Raw genomic sequence first — 22,200 nt, forward strand, 5'->3', positions numbered from 1 at the left:
AGATACCCACAAGAGGAATTGCTGGGTCAAATGAGATTTCCAATCCTAGTTGTTGAGGTATCTCCATATTGATTTCCACAGTGGTTGGACCAGTCCGCAATCCCACCAACAATGAAGAAGGGTTCCTTTCTCCCCACAACTCCACCAGCACTTCTTATTGGTTGATTTCTTGATAGCAGCCATTCTTTCTGGGATGAGGTGGAATCTCAGCGTTGCTTTCATCTGCATCTCTTGAATGACTAGTGATGTTGAACATTTTTTTCCTATTTATTTGCTGCTTTTACTTATTTGTCTGAGAAACGTCTGTTCATTTCAGACTCCCTTTTTTGAATTGGGTCTTTATATTTGAGAGGTCTGATTTTTTGAGTTCTTTATATATTCTAGATAGTAGAACTTTGAGGAACAGCTGGTAAAATTTTTTTCCCAAATTGTAGGTTGTCTCTTAGCTCTGTTGGTGGGTTTCTCTTGCAGTGCAGAAGCTTTTTAATAAGATGAGATCCCAGTTGTTCATTCTTTGTGCTAGTTCCCGTGCTACTTAGGATTTGTTCATAAAATCTTTTCCCAAGCCAATATCTTTGAGAGATTACCTAACTTATCTTCCAGCAAGTTTAGAGTTTTGGTTTTAATATTTAGATCTTTAATCCAATTTAATCTTAGTTTAGTGCATGGTGATAGATATGGATCTAGTTTTAATCTTTCACAGGGTGAAATCCAGTTTTTCCAACACCATTTATTAAATAGGCTATCTTTCCTCCAGTGAGTGTGGTTGGCTCTGTTGTCAAAAACGAGGTGGCTGAGTATGTCTGGAGTTGTTTCTGCATAATTCTAATCTATTCCACTGATCTTTAGGTCTGTTTCTTTGCCAGAACCATGCTGCTTTTATCACAGTAGCTTTGTAGTATAGTTTCAAATTGGGGATTGTGATACACACTGCCATGTCCCTGTTGCCTAGAATTGCTTTTGCTATTCTAGATCTCTTCTGGTTCCAGATGAATTAGTGGATTGTTTTCTCTAGTTCTGTGAAATATACTGTTGGTATTTCAATTGGCATTGCATTGAATCTGTATACCAGTTTTGGAAGTATGGCCATTTTCACTATATTGGCTGTTCCTACCCAGGAATAAAGGATGTCTTTCCATTTTCTGATATCGTCTTCAATCTCTCTTCTCAGAGTGCTGTAGTTTTCAGAGAAAAGGTCCTTGATTTCTTTTGTTAGGTTGATTCCTAGGTATTTCAGTTTTTTGGATGCTATTGTGAAAGGAATTGTTTGCCCTATTTCTCTCGCAGTTGTTCATGTAGAAGAAAGCTATTGATTTTTGTGTGTTGACCTTGTATCTAGCCATTTTACTGAATTTGATAATTAAGTCTAGAAGACTTTTGGTGGAGTTCTTGGGGTCTTTTATGTGGAGTATCATGTCATCTGTAAATAATGAAAATTTGACTTTTTCATTTCCTATCTTTATTCCTTTTATTTCTTTCTCTTGTCTAATTGCCATGGCTAATGTTCCCAAGACTATATTGAAGAGGAGGGGTGAGAGTAGACATCCTTGTCTCATTCCTGATTTTAGTGTGAAGGATTTCAGTTTTGGATCATTTAGTATGATATTGGCTGTTGGTTTTTCATAGATGGCTTTTATCAGATTGAGGTAGAGACCGTCTATTCCAATTTTATGCAGAGTTTTAATCATAAATGCATGTTGGATTTTGTCAAACCCTTTTTCTCCATCTATTGAGATGATCATATGGCTTTTGTCCTTGGCTCTATTGATATAGTGTATTACATTGATTGACTTGTGTATGTTGAACCATCCCTACATCCCTGGGATAAGTCCCGCTTGGTCAGGGTGTATGATCTTCTTGATGATCTTCTGCATTACATTTGCCAGTATTATTAAGGATTTTTGCATCTATGTTCATGAGTGAGATTGACCTATAGTTCTCTTTTTGGGTTGGGTCTTTCTTTGCTTTGGGGATCCAGATGATGCCTGCTTCCAAGAATGAATTTGGGAGCATTGCTTCCCTTTCAATTTCATTGAAGTATTTAAACAGTAGTGGCAGTAGTTCCTCTCTAAATGTCTTGTAGAATTCAGCAGTGAAGATATCAAGACCCAGGGATTTCTTAGTTGGTAAGTTTTTAATTATGTTTTCAATTTCATTGATTGATATTGGGCTGTTTAGCATTTTTAGGTCTTCTTTGTTCAACTTTAGTAATGCATACATATCTGGGAATCTGTATATTTCTTCTGTGTTTTCCATTTTATTGGCATATAGGTTCTTGAGGTAGGTGTTGATGATCCTCTGGATTTCTGCTGGGTGTGTTGTAATTTCATCCTTTTCATCCCTAATTGAATGGATTTGGGCCATTTCGGTCCTTTTTATGATAAGTTCAGCTATGGGCTTGTCAATTTTGTTTATTCTTTTGAAGAACCAAATCTTGGCTTCATTGATTTTTTGTATTGTTCTCCTAGTCCCCATTGCATTGATTTCTGCTCTGATCTGTATAATTTCCTCCCTTGTATGAACTCTGGGTTTGTCCTGCTCTTCTTTTTCTAGAAGATTGAAGTTCAGCATCAGGTTGTTTAATTGGGCTTGCTCTGTTTTTCAAATATGAGTATTCACTGCTATGAATTTCCGTCGTAAGGCTGCTTTCATTGTGTTGCATAGATTCCGGTATGTTGTATTTTCATTGTCATTTAATTGAAGGAACTGTCTGATTTCTTCTTTAATTTCCTCTGTGACCCATTGGTTGTTCAGACATGTGTTGTTCAATTTCCATGTGTTTATGAAATTTTTGTGGGTTTTTTTGCTATTGATCTCCAATTTTATCATACTATGGTCTGATCATATACGGGGGATAACTTCAATTCCTTTGCACTTACCTAAATATGGTCTATGAGTGAGTATGTGGTCTATTTTGGAGAATGAGCCATGTGCAGCTGAAAAGAATGTGTATTCTGATTTTGTGGGGTAGAATACTCTGTAAACATCTGTTAAGTTCATTTGTTCAGGAGTTTGATTCAGTTCTAGAATTTCATTGCTTATTTTTTGTCTGGTTGATCTATTTATTTGTGACAGTGGGGTATTTATGTCCCCCACTACTACTGTATTAGTGCTTATATGATGTTTCATGTCCATTAGTTTTTTTTATTACATAGTTTGGTGCAGCAGTGTTTGGTGCCTATATGTTTATGAGTGTCATCTCTTCCTCTTGGATTGTTCCCTTTACAAGGATATAGTGTCTTTCTTAGTCTCTCTTAATCATTCTTGGTTTGAAATCCACTTGATCTGCAGAGTGATTGTGGACACGATTAGAACTGGAAGCTAGTAGGCACATCTCTGGGCCAAACACTGTTCTAATGGCTTGACAGGTATCAAACCATGTAACCCTCAGGAACCTATCTGGAAGAAGATAATACTATTGTTGTTTTATAAAAGAAAACTAAGGACGTGGTTAAGGACAACAAAGGTTAAACGGTGTGTCAAAAGCCAGAAAACCAGCAAGTAGTGGAATTGGGATTCAATCCAAAGCAGGCTAACTTAAGAGTTATTGTTCTTTATCACTTATTAACCACCCCAGCTCATAACCATTCCTACTGTTTTTTGGGTTCCTGTCACATGGAGTATTGTTTTCAACACTTTAACTTTCATGCTATGGGTTTCTTTTTGAATTAAGTGTGTTTCTTGTATGCAGCATATTGTTGGATCTTCCTCCTTTTTTATTACTTAAAATCTTTTATTGGTACATTTTAGGTATACAACAACTTTACATTTCTCATTGGGAAATTGTACCTTTATATGATGCATCTTGGTTTATTTTTTCCCCATTCCAACCCTCCCTTCATCCCCTCCATCCTCCCCTATTTACAAAGACTTTATTTCCATTTTTTCCATTTCTCATCATTTTTCCTTTCCCTTCTTTTCTTTCTCCTGCCCCTCCTACTACCCCTACCCCTTTGGACCTTTTCTTCTTATTTTGCATTACCAATTATTCATTCTAATCATTGATACATTTTAGCTATACAATATAATGACACTCATCATTGAAAATTTTCACCTTAACATAATCTCTCTTGGTTCTCATTTTTCACCCTTGCCCAGCCCTCCCTTCAACCCCTCCATCCCTCCCTATTTACAAAGATTTTGTTTCCATTTTTCCATTTTCTCATATTAATTCCATTCCCTTCTTTTCTTTCACCTACTCCTCCCACTTCCCCTTTGCCCCTTTTCTTCTTATTTCACATTATCTATTACACATTTTAGTCCTTATTTACACTTTCAGTTTCTCACACCAGAGAAACTATTTGGTATTTATACATGTGTGTCCCATTTATTTCACTTAAGAGTATCACCTCAATGTGAATCCATTTAGCTATAAATGTCTCTAATTTCTCATTTTTTTGGCTGAATAGTACTCCATTTTATAAAAAAACCCACATTTTCTTTATCCAGTCTCCAGTTGATGGGCATTTGGGCTGTTTCCAAGATTTAGCTATTAAAAACTGGGGTGCTATGAACATGGGTGCACATATATCACTGCATGATTCTTTTAATTCTTTGGGGAAGATCCCCAGCAGGAGAATAGCAGGGTCAAATGGGACTTCCAGTCCTAGTTCTTTGAGGTATCTCCATACTGATTTCCATAGTGGTTGAACCAGTCTGCACTCCTACCAGCAGTAGAGCAGTGTTCTTCTTTCCCCACAGCCCCACCAGCATTTGTTATTGGTTGATTTCTTGATAGCAGCCATTCTTTCTGGAGTGAGGTGGAATCTCAGCATTGTATTCATTTGCATCTCTTGAATGACCCGTGATGTTGAACATTTTTTCATATGTTTATTTGGTATTTTTACTTCTTTGTCTGAGAAATGTCTGTTCATTTCAGGAGCCCATTTTTGGATTGGGTCTTTAGATTTGGGAGGTCTGATCTTTTTAATTCTTTATAGATTTGAGATAGTAGACCTTTGTCTGAGGAAGAGCAGGTGAAGATTTTTTCCCACATTGTAGATTGTCTCTTCACACTGTTGGTGGTTTCTCTTGCTGTGGAGAAGCTTTTAAATAAGAAGAGGTCCCACTTGTTGATTATTTGTGCTAGTTCACGGGCAACTGAGGTTTTGTTCACAAAATCTTTTCCTACACCAATGTCTTCAAGAGTTCTACCTAACCTCTGCTCCAGTCGATTCAACTTTTCTATTTTAGTATTTAGATCTTTAATCCATTTTGATTTTAGTTCAGTGCATGGTGAGAGATATAGGTCTAGTTTTAGTCTTTGGCAAGTAGAAACCCAATTTTTCCAGCACCATTTATTAAAGAGGCTATCTTTCCTCAAGTGAGGGTGTATGGCTCCTTTAATGAAGATGAGACGGCTGAGTGTGTATTGCATTGTTTCTACATCTTCTAATCTGTTCCACTGGTCCTCAGGTCTGTTTCTTTGCCAGAACCATGCTGTTTTTATCACAGTAGCATTGTAGTATAGTTTCAGGTTGGGGATTGTGATACCCCCTGCCATGTCTCTGTCACCTAGAATTGCTTTTGCTATTCTGGGTCTCTTCTTGTTCCAAATGAATTTTGGGATTATTTTCTCAAGGTCCGTGGAGTATGCTGCTGGGATCTCAATTGGAATTGCATTAAATCTATACAGCAGTTTTGAAAGTATGGCCATTTTCACTATATTAATCCTTCTTACCCAGGGCATGGGATGTCTGTCCATTTTCTGATATCATCTTCAATCTCTCTTTTCAGAGTGCTATAGTTTTTAGAAAAGAGGTCTTTGATTTATTTTGTTAGGTTGATTCCTAGGTATGCCAATTTTTTTGGCTGCTATTGTGAAAGGAATTATTTGCCCTATTTCTCTCTCAGTGAGTCTGTTATTCGTGTAGAGGAAAGCTATTGATTTTTTTGTGTTGACCTTGTAACCAGCTACATTACTGAATTTGGTTATTAAGTCTAGAAGTCTTTTGGTGGAGTTCTTGGGGTCTTCTATATAGAGTATCATGTCATCTGCAAATAATGACAATTTGACTTCTTCATTACCTATCTTTATTCCTTTTATTTCTTTCTCTTGTCTAATTGCCATGGTTAATCTTTCCAAAACTATATTGAACAAGAGTTGTGATAGTGGACATCTTTGTCTTGTTCCTGATTTTAGTGTGAAGGATTTCAGTTTTGGACCATTTAGTATATTGGTTGTTGGTTTTTCATAGATGGCTTTTATCAGTTTGAGGTAGAGACCACCTATTCCAATTTTTTATAGGGTTTTATCATAAATGCATGTTGGATTTTGTCAAATGCTTTTTGTCCATCTATGGAGATTATCATATGGTTTCTGTCCTTGACTCTGTTACTATAGTGTATTACATTGATTGATTTGCATATGTTGAACCATCCCTCCATCTCCAGGATGAATCCCACTTGATCAGGTTATATGATCTTCTTGATGATCTTCTGCATTGTACTTGCCAGTATCTTATTAAGGATTTTTGTATATATATTCATTAATGAGATTGGCCTATAGTTCTCCTTTTTGGGTGGGTGTCTGTCCGCTTTGGGGATCAAGGTTATGCTTGCTTCCAGGAATGAATTTGGGAGTACTGCTTCCCTTTCAATTTCATTTAGGAGCTTAAACAATAGTGGCAGTAGTTCCTCTCTAAATGTCTTGTAGAATTCAGCAGTGAAGCCATCATGACCTGGGCTTTTCTCAGTTGATAAGTTTTTCATTACATTTTTGATTTCATTTGTTGATATTGGTTGTTTAGAATTTTTAGGTCTTCTTCATTCTACTTTGGTAATTCATATGTATCCAGGAATCTGTCTATTTCTTCTGTGTTTTCCATCTTATTGACATATAGGTTCTGGAAATAGGTATTAATGATCCTCTGGATTTCTGCTAGGTCCATTGTAATTTCACCCTTTTCATTCCTAATTGCATGGATTTGGGTCATTTCTGTCCTTTTTCTGATAAGGTTGGCTAAGGGTTTGACAATTTTGTTGATTCTTTCGAAGAACCAACTCTTGGCTTCATTGATTTTTTTGTATTGTTCTCTTAGTCTCCATTGCATTGATTTCTCCTCTGATCTTTATAATTTCCTCCCTTGTATGAGCTTTAGGTTTGTCCTGCTCTTCTTTTTCTAGAAGCTTGAGGTTCAGCATCAGGTTGTTTAATTGGGCTTGCTCTGTTTTCCTAATATGAGTATTTACTGCTATGAATTTCCGTTGTAAGACTGCTTTCATTGTGTTGCATAGATTCTGGTATGTTGTATTTTCATTGTCATTTAATTGAAGGAATTGTCTGATTTCTTCTTTAATTTCCTCTGTGACCCATTGGTTGTTCAGATGTGTGTTGTTCAATTTCCATGTGTGTATGAAATTTTTGCAGTTTTTTTTGCTGTTGATCTACAATTTCATTGCACTATGGTCTGATAATATACAGGGGATAACTTCAATTCCTTTTCTCTTACTTAAACATGTTCTATGTGTGAGTATGTGGTCTATTTTGGAGAATGACCCATGTGCAGCTGAGAAGAATGTGTATTCTGATTTTGTGGGGTGGAACACTCCATAAACATCTGTTAAGTTCATTTGTTCAAGAGTGTGATTGAGTTCTAGTATTTCATTACTTATCTTTTGTCTAGTTGATCTATCTATTTGTGAGACTGGGGTATTAAAGTCCCCCACTACAATTGTATTAGTGCATATTTGACTTTTCATGTCCTTTTTTATTTGTTTTATATAATTGGGCACACTAGTGTTTGATGCATACATATTTATGATTGTCATCTCTTCCTGCTGGATTGTTCCCTTTATAAGGATGTAGTGTTCTTCTGTCTCTCTTAATCAGTGTTGGTTTGAAATCTACTTGATCTGCAAAGAGGATAGCTACTCCTGCTTTTTTTTTGGGTTCCAGTTGCATGGAGTATTGTTTTCCACCCATTAACTTTCAGTCTATGAGTTTCCTTTTGAATTAAGGGTGTTTCTTGTATGCAGCATATTGTTTGCTTTTGCATCTTGACCCATTCTGCCAGTCTGTTTCTTTTGATTGGTGAATTGAGATCATTAACATTGATGCTTATAACTGATGCATATTGACTTATCATTGTCATGACTTTCTTTTTGTTGGATTCTCCCCCTTTGCATTTAATTTCTTGTCATGCTTGATGGATTCATTCCTCTGGACTTCATGAGGTTGTGATCCTTGTTGTCTTTCCTTAGGATATTGTGTAAAATTTTTTGGCCTTCTGGTTTGGTATTCATGAAGTTCCTAAGGTGCTCTTTGTCATGAAAATATCTTATTTCTCCATCAGTTTTGAAGGATAGTTTTGCAGGGTACATTAATCTCATTTAGAGGCTGTTTTCCTTTAGAGCTTGAAGTACATCACTCCAACCTCTTCTTGCCTTGAGGGTTTGCATTGAGAAGTCTGCTGTGATTCTGATGGGCTTTCCTTTGTATGTGATTTGTTTCTTTTCTCTAACTGCTTGCAGAACTTTGTTCTTTTGTTGGGTTTCTGGAATCTTCACAATTATATGCCTATGTGTACATTTTCTTTTGATCAAATCTAGTTGGAGTCCTATATGTCTCACTTATCTGTATGTCAAGTCATTTCCCCTACTTGGGAAGTTTTCTGCCATCACTTCTGTGAATAGTTTTTTTTTTTTATGCCTTCTGCACTCTCTCCTGTTTCTTCATTGACTCCCATCAGTCTTATGTTATTCTTCTTTGCATCCTCTAGCAGCTGCTGGATTGATTTCTTGTGGTCCTTTACAATTTTGAAGCAGTTTTTCTTTTCCTGGTCACTAATTGCAGTCTTATCTTCTATATCTGAAATTCTGTCCTCACATTGCCTCATTGTGTTGCATAGACTTTCAATGGAGTTTTTAATCTCCTGGAAATCTTTTTGCATCTGTTTTATGGATTTCATTTATTTCCTATGTTGGGATTCCATCATGTTCCTCTTCTCCTGTATTTTTTTATCTGTGTCCTCTCTTGATTTATTAATCATGTTGACACAATGTCTGCTGTTATCTGAGAAATTATTTCTGATTTCATTTTTTCCAGATACTCTTATGTTGCCAGTTCAAGGAGTCCAGGTGGTTGAGTATCAGATTGTTCCATCTTGGTTCCCTTTGGGGTTGCTGTAAGTGATCTGGAAGTCTGGTTCTGAGGCTTGTTTACATGTCTTCTCATTTTGATGGTGGGGGAGGTACTGCTGGTAGCCACGTGGCCTACCTCCTCTGTACTGGGAGCGGTGGTATGTTGGCCTGGAATCCTCCTACTCTGCACTGGGAGCTGTGGCATGTTGACCTGGAAGCTTCCTCTTTGCTGGGAGTGATGGTATTTTGGCCCAGAAGCCTCTTACTCTGCACTGGGAGCTGTAACACATTGACCTGGAAGCCTCCCCTGTGCTAGCAGTGGTGGTATTTTGGCCCAGAAGCCTCCTACTCTGCACTGGGTGTTGTGGCACCTCCTCTGAGCTAGGAGCCTCCATTTTCTTATATGATAAAAACAGCATGGTACTGTCAAAATACCAGACCCAAGGGTCAGTGGAATACATTAGAAGATGCAGAAACAACTCCAGACACACTCAGCCACCTCATCTTTGACAAAGCCCACCATCCTCACTGGAGGAATATACAAAGAACTGAAAAAAATCAGATCCCCCCCAAATTTAAAGACCCCATTCAAAAATGGTCTTCTGAAATGTACAGACATTTCTCAGACATAGAAGTAAAAAACCACTGTGGAAATCAGTATGAAGATACCTCAAAAAACTAGGATTAGCGGTCCCATTTGACCTAGCTATTTCCCTGCTGGGTATCTTCCCAAAAGAATTAACAGAATCATACCGCAGTGATATATGTGCACCCACGTTCATATCAGCACAGTTTGTGATAGCTGAAACCTGGAAACAGCCCAATTGCCATCAACTGGAGACTGGATAAAGATGTGGGTTTTTTGTTTTTTTTTTTAATAAAATGAAGTACTACTCAGCCATAATGAACAAGAAACTAGAAGCATTTTTAACTAAATGGATGAACATTGAGGCCATACTCTTAAGTGAAATAAATAGGACACACCTGTGTAAATACTGAATAGTTTTTCTGGTGTGAGAAACTGAAAGTGTAAATAAGGATCAAAATGTATAATGGATAATGTGAAATAGGAAGAAAAGATCAAAAGGGAAAGGGTAAGTGGGAGAGATAGGGTAAAGGAATAAATAGAAAGTAATAAATATGAGAAAAGCAAAAAATGGAAATAAAGTCTTGGTAAATAGGGAGGGATGCAGGGGTTGAAGGGAAGGCAGGGGAATGGGGAATAAATAAGAACCAAGATATATTATGTAAGGTACAAATTCCCAATAATGAATGTGAGTATGTTGTATACCTAAAATGTACCAATAAAATTAATGAATGAAAAAAATAATCTTATGACCAAGGACATTGGTGTCATTGAACCTTGTATCACCAGGCTTCTCTTGAGCATTTGTAGTTTTGCTGATGCCCACAAATCTTTTTGCACTGCTGGTTGTATAAAAGTATATCACATCTAATTATTTGCAGTGCATAATACTTGATAATGGCAATAAGTGATTATGTTATATATATGTATATATATTTACCTCAGTAAATTTTTATTGTTATTTTAGTGTATTCCTTCCTCTTAGAAAGAAAATAAATTTACTGTAAAATGGTATGTGTTACATCACAGAAGTTTCATACCTCTTGTGCTCACTGCTTTTCTTGATCACATCAAGAGAGCATATTGAGTAATTATCCTATATGTCATCTAGGTATTTGTAAGTGCAGTTTTCACAGTAATAAAATTATCTGATGACGTATTTCTCCAAACATATCCCCATCGTGAAGCAAAGTATTTTAAAAGATACTACATTTAATGAATAAATGAGTCAGTGGTTTACTAATTTAGATAAACATTGAAAACAAGTCTGCAGTAGAAGTCCAAATGGTATGTCAGATCTGATTGAGTGCACCCAAAGGTTTCCTGTTGGAGGCATCACACTACCTGTCTGTACTGCTCCCCAAATTCTAGCAAAATTTCAGGTGTGTCCCTGCTCCTGCATCTTCCTACCTCCTAATTCTGATGGCCAGGTGGCTATTCCTGCCTCCATCATCTGAGCTCCTGGGCAGTAGCACTGCTGCGTGGACCAGCAGGCCTATGGATGAGCCACTGTTGCCCATGTATTTACCAAGCTCTGTGCTGTCCACTGAGCATCTCAGGCAGTTGCTGCTAATCCAGGTCAGATTTACTGCCTTAAGAAAACTAAGAGTTAACCAAGGATCGCTAGAAATTAAAATAGAGAAGGACAGGAGAATTAGTATGTTGATAGCTACAAGCCGTGTTTGAAGATTTCAAAATAAGGATACCAGAACCTCTCCATGCCAAGGTTATGTGTATAAGTGTGTGTTTATATAAAACATTAGGACTCAGGCCAATGCTAAGACATTGGCAAACCTATAAAACACTTAAAGCTTGAATTTCTGGCAGTCTCCTTATCTTGAGTAAACATAATCCTTAGGGGACCTTTCTTTCCTAACACTGCCCCTCCTTTCTCTACACTTTTCCTGGGCTGACACTGCACATCTGCTCTATTTCCCATTATGAATTGCATTTACCCAGCTTCCCAAAAGGAAAGAGGAGCAGCCTCAATATTATCACTGGCCTATGGGAAGCCGCTGAGGAGTTTCTGTGGATGAGCAGATGGCTGGAGGTAACTTCCAGTTTAAATTCCAATCAGGGCATCAGGGACCACCTCTCAGGAAAGTGGTAAAACTGTCTCACAATATTTCATATTTTCAAGCTGGCAGCCATCATGGCTTTATGACTTGTCCCACAGGAGCCAGATAGAGCTGGTCTATTCTCTGCTAGTATATGTAGTATGGAGCCGGCTGCCTTCCTGCAATTATTGCTACACAAGCAATTACCAGAAATTAGAAATGAGAGTGTTTGTGGGGGTAAGTGAAATACTGGCCACATGTGCATGTGTATTGCTGATAACAGAGGTGCAAGGAAAGAGGAAAAACCACCATCCGTAAATAGCCACATGCCCATCCTTAAAATGTATGAGATGCTTTCTTTTGCATTATCCACATTTCTCATTTAAAACACAATGACCTTGTAGCAAAATTAATTCAGTAAAAAATAATTTATTAGATCTTTTCCTCAGGAACAAATGATGGAGAGACATATCCTTAATTTGCAGGTCAAAGTCTAACAATGATTTACATTTTTAGCACAATCACCAATTATAAAACTTTTTGTATATATTACTTTATTTGCTCCTCTGCACAATGAATTGTGACAAATGGAACAACAATTATTATTATTTTTTACACTTGAAGAGGCTAAGTTTAGAGATGTTATGTGATTTAGCCCAAATTAGAAGTTTGAATAAATCATATAGACAGTATTCAAATCTGGGCCTTCTCATCTCAGGACCTTCGTTTTCACTATTTAATGTGATTTAAAAATGGTGTTGGAAAATACAAGTCCAGAGTAAATATGAAGAGCCTCTGGAGATGGGAGAAGAAGGATGGGTAAGAGGGTTCTAGGTCACCAGAAGCCATAAGGGGATGATTACCCCAGTGGGAGAGAACAAGGTGGACAGCATTGCAATGACTTTCTGTGAATAGCGGTGGTGCATCAGCTGTTCAGAGAAATCTCTTCCTATACATAATACCCAAAGATGCTGGATAAAAAGAGTTTTCAAAGCACAGAAGCTATATCATGCTGTGCATGATAAGTGGGTGGGTGAGGAGCACAGGCCAGCAATGAAGAGGAAGTTGGTCTGCAACCCCCCGTGTTCCAATACAGGAGCTTGGTGGGATGTAAGCAGGGACATTTAATTATTATTCTTTGCATTATACATATATTTAAAAATTCAAATATATTTGCTTTATCAATTAAATTATCAATAGACCTTCCACAAGCAGTCCCACCTCTGGAGAAAGGCTGGAAGTGAGAATGAAATGTGACCAAAATTGGAGTTTGATTTTGAGGGGGCATTGAACAATGACTCCAATTCATTGCTTGTCCATTTCATGCCAGATTCATTACTCATATAATTTATAATTCTTGCAGCACCCTGAAAATAAGTGTTAAAGGGTTGGTTATCAAAGGTAACCTACCTAGAGAATTGATGTTGCTCACCTGAAAGCACTTAGGAAGTGTGAGCAGACAGATTAAAAACTAGGTTCATCTGGTTGCAAAGCCAGTTCACTTTCTCAGGAGCATGCTTGTACTCCAACTCTATCTTGCTCAGAGATGGTGAGCTCCATGTGCCCAGGCCTGTCTTGCTCAGCTTAATGGAAGTAATATGGAGGGAAATGGGGACTATTCTCCACATCCCCAACACTGCAATCCATAGTGCTCTCCCTATGTTGGAGGCTTACTTAGGAGAAATGAAAATTTTTGTCACTCAAAGAGGAAAGCTGAGGCTTCCCCTCAGGGTTCATCAAAATGAGAAAGAATCAATGTTATATGTAAAAAGATTTAACTGTTTACTGTTTAAATCAAAATTAATTTGTAAAAATTATGTTATTCAGATTATTAAAGTTATTTGAAAAAAACCATAAAATCTGTATTGAATGAAAAGATTATTCTCCAGGGTGTGAAGGAAATCTTCAGGGAATTCATGATTTGGACTCTGTATCAATATCCTGTTGATATTGACTTTCCTCATGCCTGGCTTGAATCATACCTAGTTTCTTTCATTTCTACTAAAGTTGATAATATTTACTGTCCCCTGATACAGGGGTTACTGAGGTTTTTGGAAAAAAAAATCTTGACTTTTTCAGGGAGAATTTTAAAAAAGTCCTAAATCAGTGCTATTTTTGTTTTATTTTGAAGAAACAGAAAATTAAGTGGAATAGCCAGCATTATTCAGTACAAGGCATTGTTATCAAAGTGAAACCACGATACCTCTGTACATCCTGGAAAAATAAATGCTTTGAGCATTCTTTCTTAGGGTTTCCTCCTCATAACATGCATGTTATATATGTGTGTTTGGTGATGGGGAGGGCGAGGTAAGGAAAACGGGAAAAAATACCAACGGGAATGAAATGGAGATGACAATTTCAACCTCAACTTTTTAGCTTTTAGTTTTAAAATGATTAACAGTGAATTTATCTCAGCAGTCACAGCAATATAAACATAATGACAGTGACTGATCTGGAAGTAATCTCCATGGTCATTCATGGTAACTATCTGATTTCACAGAGGAGACCACTGAGATTCAGGGCTTCATGAAGGCAGCACAACTGCTGGATAGAGGCTCAAAGTGAGAGAAGGAGATGTCAAAGTGGGAACCAGGACCCAAGATTCTATACCACCACCTACTGTCTCCTCTGAAACTTGCTTCTATCTAATGAGAAAAAAGACTGTACTTGCTAAGACCTCAGTCCTAACTGATTTATGGAATGGAGTCCACAAACACTTATTTGCTACACAGACCACCCCATTCTGGTCAATTGGCCTCTGAAGAGTAGAGAGAGCCCCATGCAGAACCCTGTGTTGAATTTCTACCATTGTCCCTGAGAAGAGAAAGGTAATAATGCTGAGAAAACTGGACCCAGGAAATGAATCATTGTTGGCATGACCCAGAGACAACTGAATTAAACCTCCCAAGACCCCAAATGACTCTTCAGTGCAGTCAAAACAAGATACCAGCGGAACTGGCAGCAGCTGGACTCAGATTCTTGGCACATCATAGATGCACCATCAGCCCTTTGGCTACACTGTACATCACTTGCAAGCAAGGTTTGGGTTTTTCTTGTTTTCATTTTTGGCTGAGATGTACAAGGTGACTGTACTCTTAAGGCAGTCCTGCTATGAGTTGCTTAATATAGCAAAATCTAATACATGATAATGAAGACTCCATGACATGGTTTTCTGATTTTGCTTTGTAGTTACTGCTTTGTTGGCAATATTGCAATATCCTAGATAAATAAGAATAGGATACTGCAGTTACTTAAATTTTCATTAAAAAGTCCTCTATACAGAGTACACACCAGATATAAAAAAATCTTCTTTCCGTACAGCTTTGTCTTCTATCTGAAAAACTAAAAACTAACCTCATTTACTGTCTCCAAATGGGACATTGGAGACAATACTAACACTTGGTTATAGCATATATTCTAAAGCAGCAAGAATGAAGCAGAGCTCCCAAGTCTGGGAAATAAGCACTGTGCTTATTTTCTTTAAAATAACTCTATTCCCTTTTCCTGGTGGAAAGTTCAAAACCATTATTCTCAAGTTCCTTGCCCTTTGGGCTGGATGGCACCAGGTGCCTAATATATATGTGTTCAAACCATTGTGAAGTGCCCTCTAGTCAAAGGCAATCAGTCACCCTGGTGCGCTCTCTGCCCCTGGCCACACATACTCTTCCCAGCTGTAGATGCTGCAGTTTCTATATTATGCTTGAGTTGCGTGAATCTCTGGTGAGGGTGGTGTCTGGAGGCCACCTTGGAACCATGGCTTTTCAGTTTGTGCTAGAGGGTGGAAAACCTTCCTTCTCAGGGGCTCCCAAGCTTGGACTCTTTCCTAAGCATGAAGAGCCTCTCCTTCCTACTACTTTTCAAAGGCACATTCACCTCATTCCCTTGGGGAGCCACAAGTCCTGAGGCAAGAAAGTGAAATGAGTGGGAAGGGAAATGTATAGACAAGAAAAACAATTTAATAGTGTAATAAATCATCTTGCCATGATAATATCATGTCTATAAATTGGGATTTTCCCTCTTAGAGAATTTTTTAAAGTTTCACAGAAGGAAATCAAGGGTGCAACTGCTATTGCTTTTTGAACAAATGTGTGTATACAATATAGGTATAAGTGTATATAAAATATACAAGCATACACACGTATATATACACACATAAATATATATATATATATGTAAGAGAGAATTGTCTCTTCCAAATTATCACAATTTGTCTTTTTTATTTTTCAAAAAGCTTAGCCTTTTTACTTTTACTTTATTTTTAATTGGCAATGGTTGTATAAATTTATCATGCCCAACACAGTGTTTTGAAATATGCTTACATTGTGGGATGGATAAATCAGGCAATTTAACTCACCCGTAGCTCATCCTTTTTGTGTGATGAGAACTCTTAAAATTTACTTTCTCAGCAGTTTTCCAATATACAACACATTAGTAATTATAGTAATGCTTTGTGCAACAGATCTCTTAAATTTATTTCTGTCGCCTATATGAAATTTTGTACCCTTTGATCAACATCTCTCTAATCTTTCCATCTAGCTGGGTAACATCTCATTCTGCTTTCTGCTTTTGTAACTTCCAGATTTTTAGATTATATATAAATTAGAGCATGTTGTATTTGTCTCTGTGCCTGGCTTATTTCACTTAACAGAATAACCTTCAGATTCATTCATGTTGTCACAAGTGCCTTTGTCTTTTGTGTGTTTCTGAGTTCTACAATTTCTAAAGGATTAATTCTAAAGGATTAATAATACTTCAGAACATCATTTATTCTATGTGCCATGAAAACTTTCCTTCATTTATTCTATTCTTCTTTTAAATTTTGACCAGTTGTACGTTTTGTTTTAAGAATTTGCATGTATTTGTTTTAAAATTCCTGTCCATATGAAAACTGTCTTTCACAGAAAACTCAGCCAGTGATATTTGGCGTACTGAACTTGATGGAGCCACGTGATATGGGAAACCCGATTTTGGCCATTGGGAGCTGTCCATTAACTGGGTTACATGGCATAACTCCTGAGAATAACTCAGATAGAAAAGTAAGTACAATGAATGACTGAGAAAAAGGTGAAAGCCAGGTGGGCTTCACAGGAAATAGAAAAGTTTTGGAAGAGAAATGATTGAGATAAGCTCATTTGATGGAGAAGTCAGGAGTAAAGTTGCCTTTTGTATACTAGGGAACTTCACAACCCTAGGGAAAATGTCTGAGAAACCCACGGATTGATTTTGAAGCCTCTGACAGACTAATAGACTGAAAACTGAGAGCATTTTATTTAAACCATCCTTTCTCACAGGAACCAAAAAAGACTGGTTTAACTGCTGGAGACTTGGCAATCACAGAAGAATTTCCCCTTGGAAAGGGCAAGAAGCACTCAGACCTGGAAGGAAATGTTAATTTCATATGGAGAAACCTGAGTAAACCAGTGCTTTGGGAATAAGCAGTTAAAAGACAACGCATTGTGAGACCTAAAGTCACAGTTGGTAATTCAGGTTATCTGGCCTCTTCCTCTACTTTACATACCAGGAAACTGACCTCTCAAGAGGTGAAGTGCTGTAATCAAGGCCCCCTGGATTATCAACCTGGATCAGAACCTAGGTGAGAAGAACCTCTGACCCAAAATGGTCTCAACAGAGTCCTTGGCTTTTTTCTTAAGGATGGTGAAGTCGTTTCTTGGATTGGAGCCAGCAGAGGATAGCTCACTACTTACTTAAGTGACAGCACTTCAGGACACCAGTGTTCTGGAGTTTTAGCATGCCAGAGGAGTAACAAGGAGTAAGAATAATCAATCATTGCTCAGATCATCTAAATGATTCCCAGGAAACAAAAGACCAGGCAGGACTGTGCTTAATTCATACTAGATTCTCAAAATATTTCTCTGTGTGTTCTGGAATCTTTTAATGCTGTCTCATATATTTCCCTAGCTTTGGAGGAAAGCTGAGGGTTTTTTTCTAAAGATTGATTCACTGTCAGGGAGACTTCATTAAATCATATGTTTAATTGCATTATTGCATTCTTGAATCCCGTAAGTTCTACCTTGTGTAGATTCCCATGGTAAAAATCTATTCCTTTTTTTTTTTTTTAAAAAAAAAAAACAAAAACAACTCTTGAACCATGACATTATAATTCAGGGTACAGGTTCGATTGTACATGATCAAATCCTGGTAAAATTTTTATTTTTCATTGAGCAAATGAATATAGCAATTAACTTATTGGAGATTTGCTGAAATAAGGACAAATATTTAAAGTTAATGAAGTAGTGGAATTTATACATGAAAATATGCATGCTCTGATATGATACATATTAAAATTCCCTGGTAATCATCTGTCAACTCGGAAGATTTTAACTATTTACAAAAATTGGCTGTGCTTCATAAATTACTCGTGAGCCAATGGCTTTTTCCACTACTATAGAAGTTGCAGTTTTTCATATATTAAGACACTGTTATAGCTCCACAGAAACAAGAAAGGATTAATCCTGAAGCCAATGGTATCGAAATTGTACTAACAAATCTAGAGTTGTTCTGATATAATTGCTAACATTTAGCAATTCTGAGATCATCACTGGATTTCTCAAATCAACACAGAGTTTATGAGGTATTGTAGCTCATTCTCCCAGCCAGATCTCAGAGGGTGACTTTGAAGCAAAAAAGGTGCTGAGAAGAAAGAAATTGCAGAGTCTAATAACTTCAATCACATGTAAGAAAGCTGCTCAGCAAAATTCAAAGGTACGTGAACAAAGTTTTTTTCAGTATAAGGATTTGTAGTTTCCCCAATAGTCACATAATGTACAAACCAGCTCCTTAATCTTTCTGTATATTAGTACCTTCACTTGTGATGTGGAGCTAGTGAAAAATTCATTTCCTAAGATTGTTTGGGTCTAATAAGCTAGGATGGGTGAGGCACCTGAAACATGCAGGGAAGACACAGTCAATGCTGGCTCCATGTCTGGGCAAAGCACTTCACACAGATGATCTTCAGAAAGCACTTCCTTTCTTGCAGGCTCAGTTCCATCATCCTTAACCTAACTAGCTGTGAGTACCGCCAGTTTCCCCAGCATCTAGCGATGCTGCCATCAAACTATTGTGGCCAGCAGTATTTTTATTCAAATGAATTGAAACAGAATAGAATAGAAAGTATCAAAGAACATTACATGTAGTAAGTGTTATTTTGTGCAGTGTTTGTTTCCACACATACTTTGGAGTTTTACCTATCAACAGATGATTGGATAAAGAAAGTGAGGAATCTACATGTAATGGAATACTACTCTGCTATGAAGAATGACGGATTTGAGATGCTTGTGGGAAAATGGATGCACCTGGAAAATATAATGTTGAGTGAAATGAACCAGATACAGAAGTTTAAGTACTGTATGATATCTCTCATTTGAGTGATGCAAAGTACAAACAAAGAGAATAATAAAGGATGGATAGAAGGGAACAAAGAGATGGATCTCTTACAATAGATAAGTAGTCCAAGGGAAAAAGCAATAGGGGTGAGGAGGAGGGGAAGGGGAAATAAGTATAATAAACATATGCCATGTACAGGAACCCAATAACTTTAATTAATGTAAATATTATATGCTATAACATAAGCTAAGATTAATAATATCAACAAGAATGAAAAATGAGATAGAGGAATTGGTGGAGGAGGAAAGGAGGGGAGATAGATGGGAAAGGGAATTTTAAAATAGAAACCAGCTGTGGTGTGTACATATAACCACTCCCCAAGATGATTGTAAATGGCATGAACTGCAAGTATATACTAATAAAATAAAAATTAAAAATAAAAGTAAAAGAAATAAAAGTATTCTTTGGGATATTAGATTGAAATGGAAAAGTATGTTTTTACTGGTCATGGTCGGAATTCAGAAGTCCCTGGAGTGTATGGTGCGCCCGAATTTCCTTTTTTCTTTAGTGGCTCAGTCTTCTGTTAATTGGACAGGAAAAGGCTCTGGAGGTGGAGCCAGGGGACTTGGAGACCTGGTCTTTCCTGGCAGAAATAATCTCTCTGTGCCCCAATTTTCTCCATTATAAAATGTGGATAACAATACTCATCTCTCTCAGGTCTCTTGTGAGGAATAGATGGAGTAATATAAGCACACTAGTTTTATAAAACATAAGTTTTATCATGACTTATCTTCCTGTGATTCTGAGCACGACAAGGCCTTTTGCCTTATGAATCACAATCCTGTGTAACCTCTTATTTCCTTCACTCTGTGCCTTTTTCTGGACCATTCCTCTGCCTGAAATACTGTCCTACTTTTCTTCAAGACTTAGGCACCACATCTCCCACACTGTCTCAAACATATATATCTTTACATAACACATTTTAAAATAAAAATATGTCAACATGTCTAACCTCTCCACTAGACCAAGACACTTTCCACCTTCTTATTTACTGTTTACTTTCCAAACCTTTGTTGAATATCTGCATATACTAGGCACTCAAAAATACTTGCTGAGTGGAGCTGATTTCTACTTTTTGCTTTTACTTCTTATTCTTCCTTCACTCTTGTTCTCATGTGCCCTTTTCCAATATATTTACTCAGTTCTACTACCGCCTGTCCTATTTATATCATATACATGACATAAATAATAACTCACTGAGGGGCAGCAATTATCTTTTGGCCTTCTTTATTGCAGTATTTCCAGGGGAAGCTATTATAAAATTGTATTCAAGGGAAGGCAGTAAGTTAAGAAGAGACGTAATGACAAGATGAGGATGGTGATAATGTCAAATTGCTTGCATGTTGTGACATGGGTGACCATACACTGATACACAGAGGGAAGAGAGCTAGGAGAAAGAAAGTGACACAGAGAGGATTAGCAGAAGGGACAGTCTAGTAGCCCTCCGAGACTTTTTAAAAAATCTGGCATCACCCCCAGGGAAAGGACAAGTGCCCTAGGGTCACCATGGTACCACAATTATGCTCCACTCTCCAAACTGCAGAAAGGAAGGGCCCGGTAGTCTGGTGAGCCTTGGTCATTACCCAACCTTCTTGACCTGAAAACTTCTGAGCCACAATCCACCATATAAATAATTTACAAAGTAATTTTCAGAAGGCCATGACAGTGTGACATAGAAATCAATGATGATGCTGGGCCCAAGGACAGAGGCTTTCTCAACTCTGTGTCCCATCAGATGGTGACATCATTCTTCTGGCTGCTGAATATTTGCCTTGCTGTCACTGCCAAGTTGCTGTGTTGATTTATCAGGAAACAGAGGTAGCAGTCACCTTCTTGCCTCTTTTAGGCTATTCTTGTGAAGGAATAGCCTACATAAGCTTCTGGTTTGTCTTCCTTGCTTTTATATGTTTATTCATCCATAGAGTTTTCTTCTGATAGTAATCCAGGCATAGTACTCAGAGTTCTAATACATTGAAACTGTTCCTGCTGAGATCTCAGTAAGTTATTTTCCCGCTGGAGTTCAGTCAAGACTTGTGTCTTTCCCAGAATAAAGTGGCTCTGTCAGATACACTGTTAGCAGTTTCTAGTGTCCACATAGGCTCAGTGTGTTTTTAAAAGCCCCAAACTACCCAGTTTTCTATTTAGTGTTTGGCATCAATGACTGTGCTTTCTCTACCAATTTTTCTAAAAGTTGTAATAATAATGATAATGTTGTACATGTAGTACCTTTCCTCTTGAATGAATCTTTACTTTTCTTATAGGAAACAAATTCCGTGCCATATGACCCAGAGGAAGTCATGTCTGCTTCTGTCATGAGCCTAGTTACAAAGCATTTTCACATGCTTCATCTCCTTTAATCCTCATAGTGACACACCTTTATGAATTGTACTAGTTCATTTTCTGTTGCTAATTACATAATGGCACAGACTGAGTGATTTAAAAAAGAGGTTTCTTTTGGTTCCGATTCAAGATTAAAGGAATATTTCCAGTGATGTCTTTCCTACTGGCCCTTTCTGAGGTGGCACAGGGCAGCATGTGGCAGAGACAGACAGTGTGTATTTATTTATTCTAATGTCTTTCTCTCTTCTTATATGCTCACCAAGATTCAGTCATGGACGCTCTACCCGATGGCCCTGTCTAATCTTCATCACCTCTCAAGTTCATCAACTTTAAATGTTATAGTTGGATTACATTTCTACCCTCTTAATATATCACAATGGGGACTAAACTCTAACGTGAATTTTGGTGGGGATAAACTATACTCAAACCACAGCATGAGTATATTATCCCCACTCATAAAAGTTAATTTTGTCTTATAGACAAGCAACCTGCCCAAGCAGATTTTATTTTATTTTTTATTTTTTTATTTTTTAATTTATATATTAATTGGTACATTTTAGGTATACAATACATTTACATTTATCATTGGGTGTTTGTAGCTGGACATGATGTAGCTTAGTTCTCACTTTTTCCCCCATCACCTATGTGCCCTTCACCCCTCCACCCCTCCCTATTTACATAGACTTTGTTTCCATTTTTTTTCTTTCTCATAATTTTTCCTTTCCCTTCTTC

At 37.4% G+C, this 22,200-nt stretch overlaps 1 long non-coding RNA gene across 1 annotated transcript; it reads left to right on the plus strand.

Annotated features, from left to right (window-relative positions):
• The first annotated feature begins 14,242 nt into the window (after positions 1-14,242).
• On the plus strand, positions 14,243-20,732 carry LOC147822267 (uncharacterized). The gene is made up of 3 exons (XR_015445892.1): positions 14,243-14,764; positions 16,626-16,760; positions 17,016-20,732. It is a non-coding gene; the product is annotated as an uncharacterized LOC147822267 (long non-coding RNA).
• The last annotated feature ends 1,468 nt before the right edge of the window (positions 20,733-22,200 follow it).

The sequence above is a fragment of the Heterocephalus glaber genome, unplaced genomic scaffold (genome assembly GCF_053883595.1).
Source record: "Heterocephalus glaber isolate CG9 unplaced genomic scaffold, H.glaber_assembly_v1.0 deba00001666, whole genome shotgun sequence".
Taxonomy (NCBI): Eukaryota; Metazoa; Chordata; class Mammalia; order Rodentia; family Bathyergidae; genus Heterocephalus; species Heterocephalus glaber.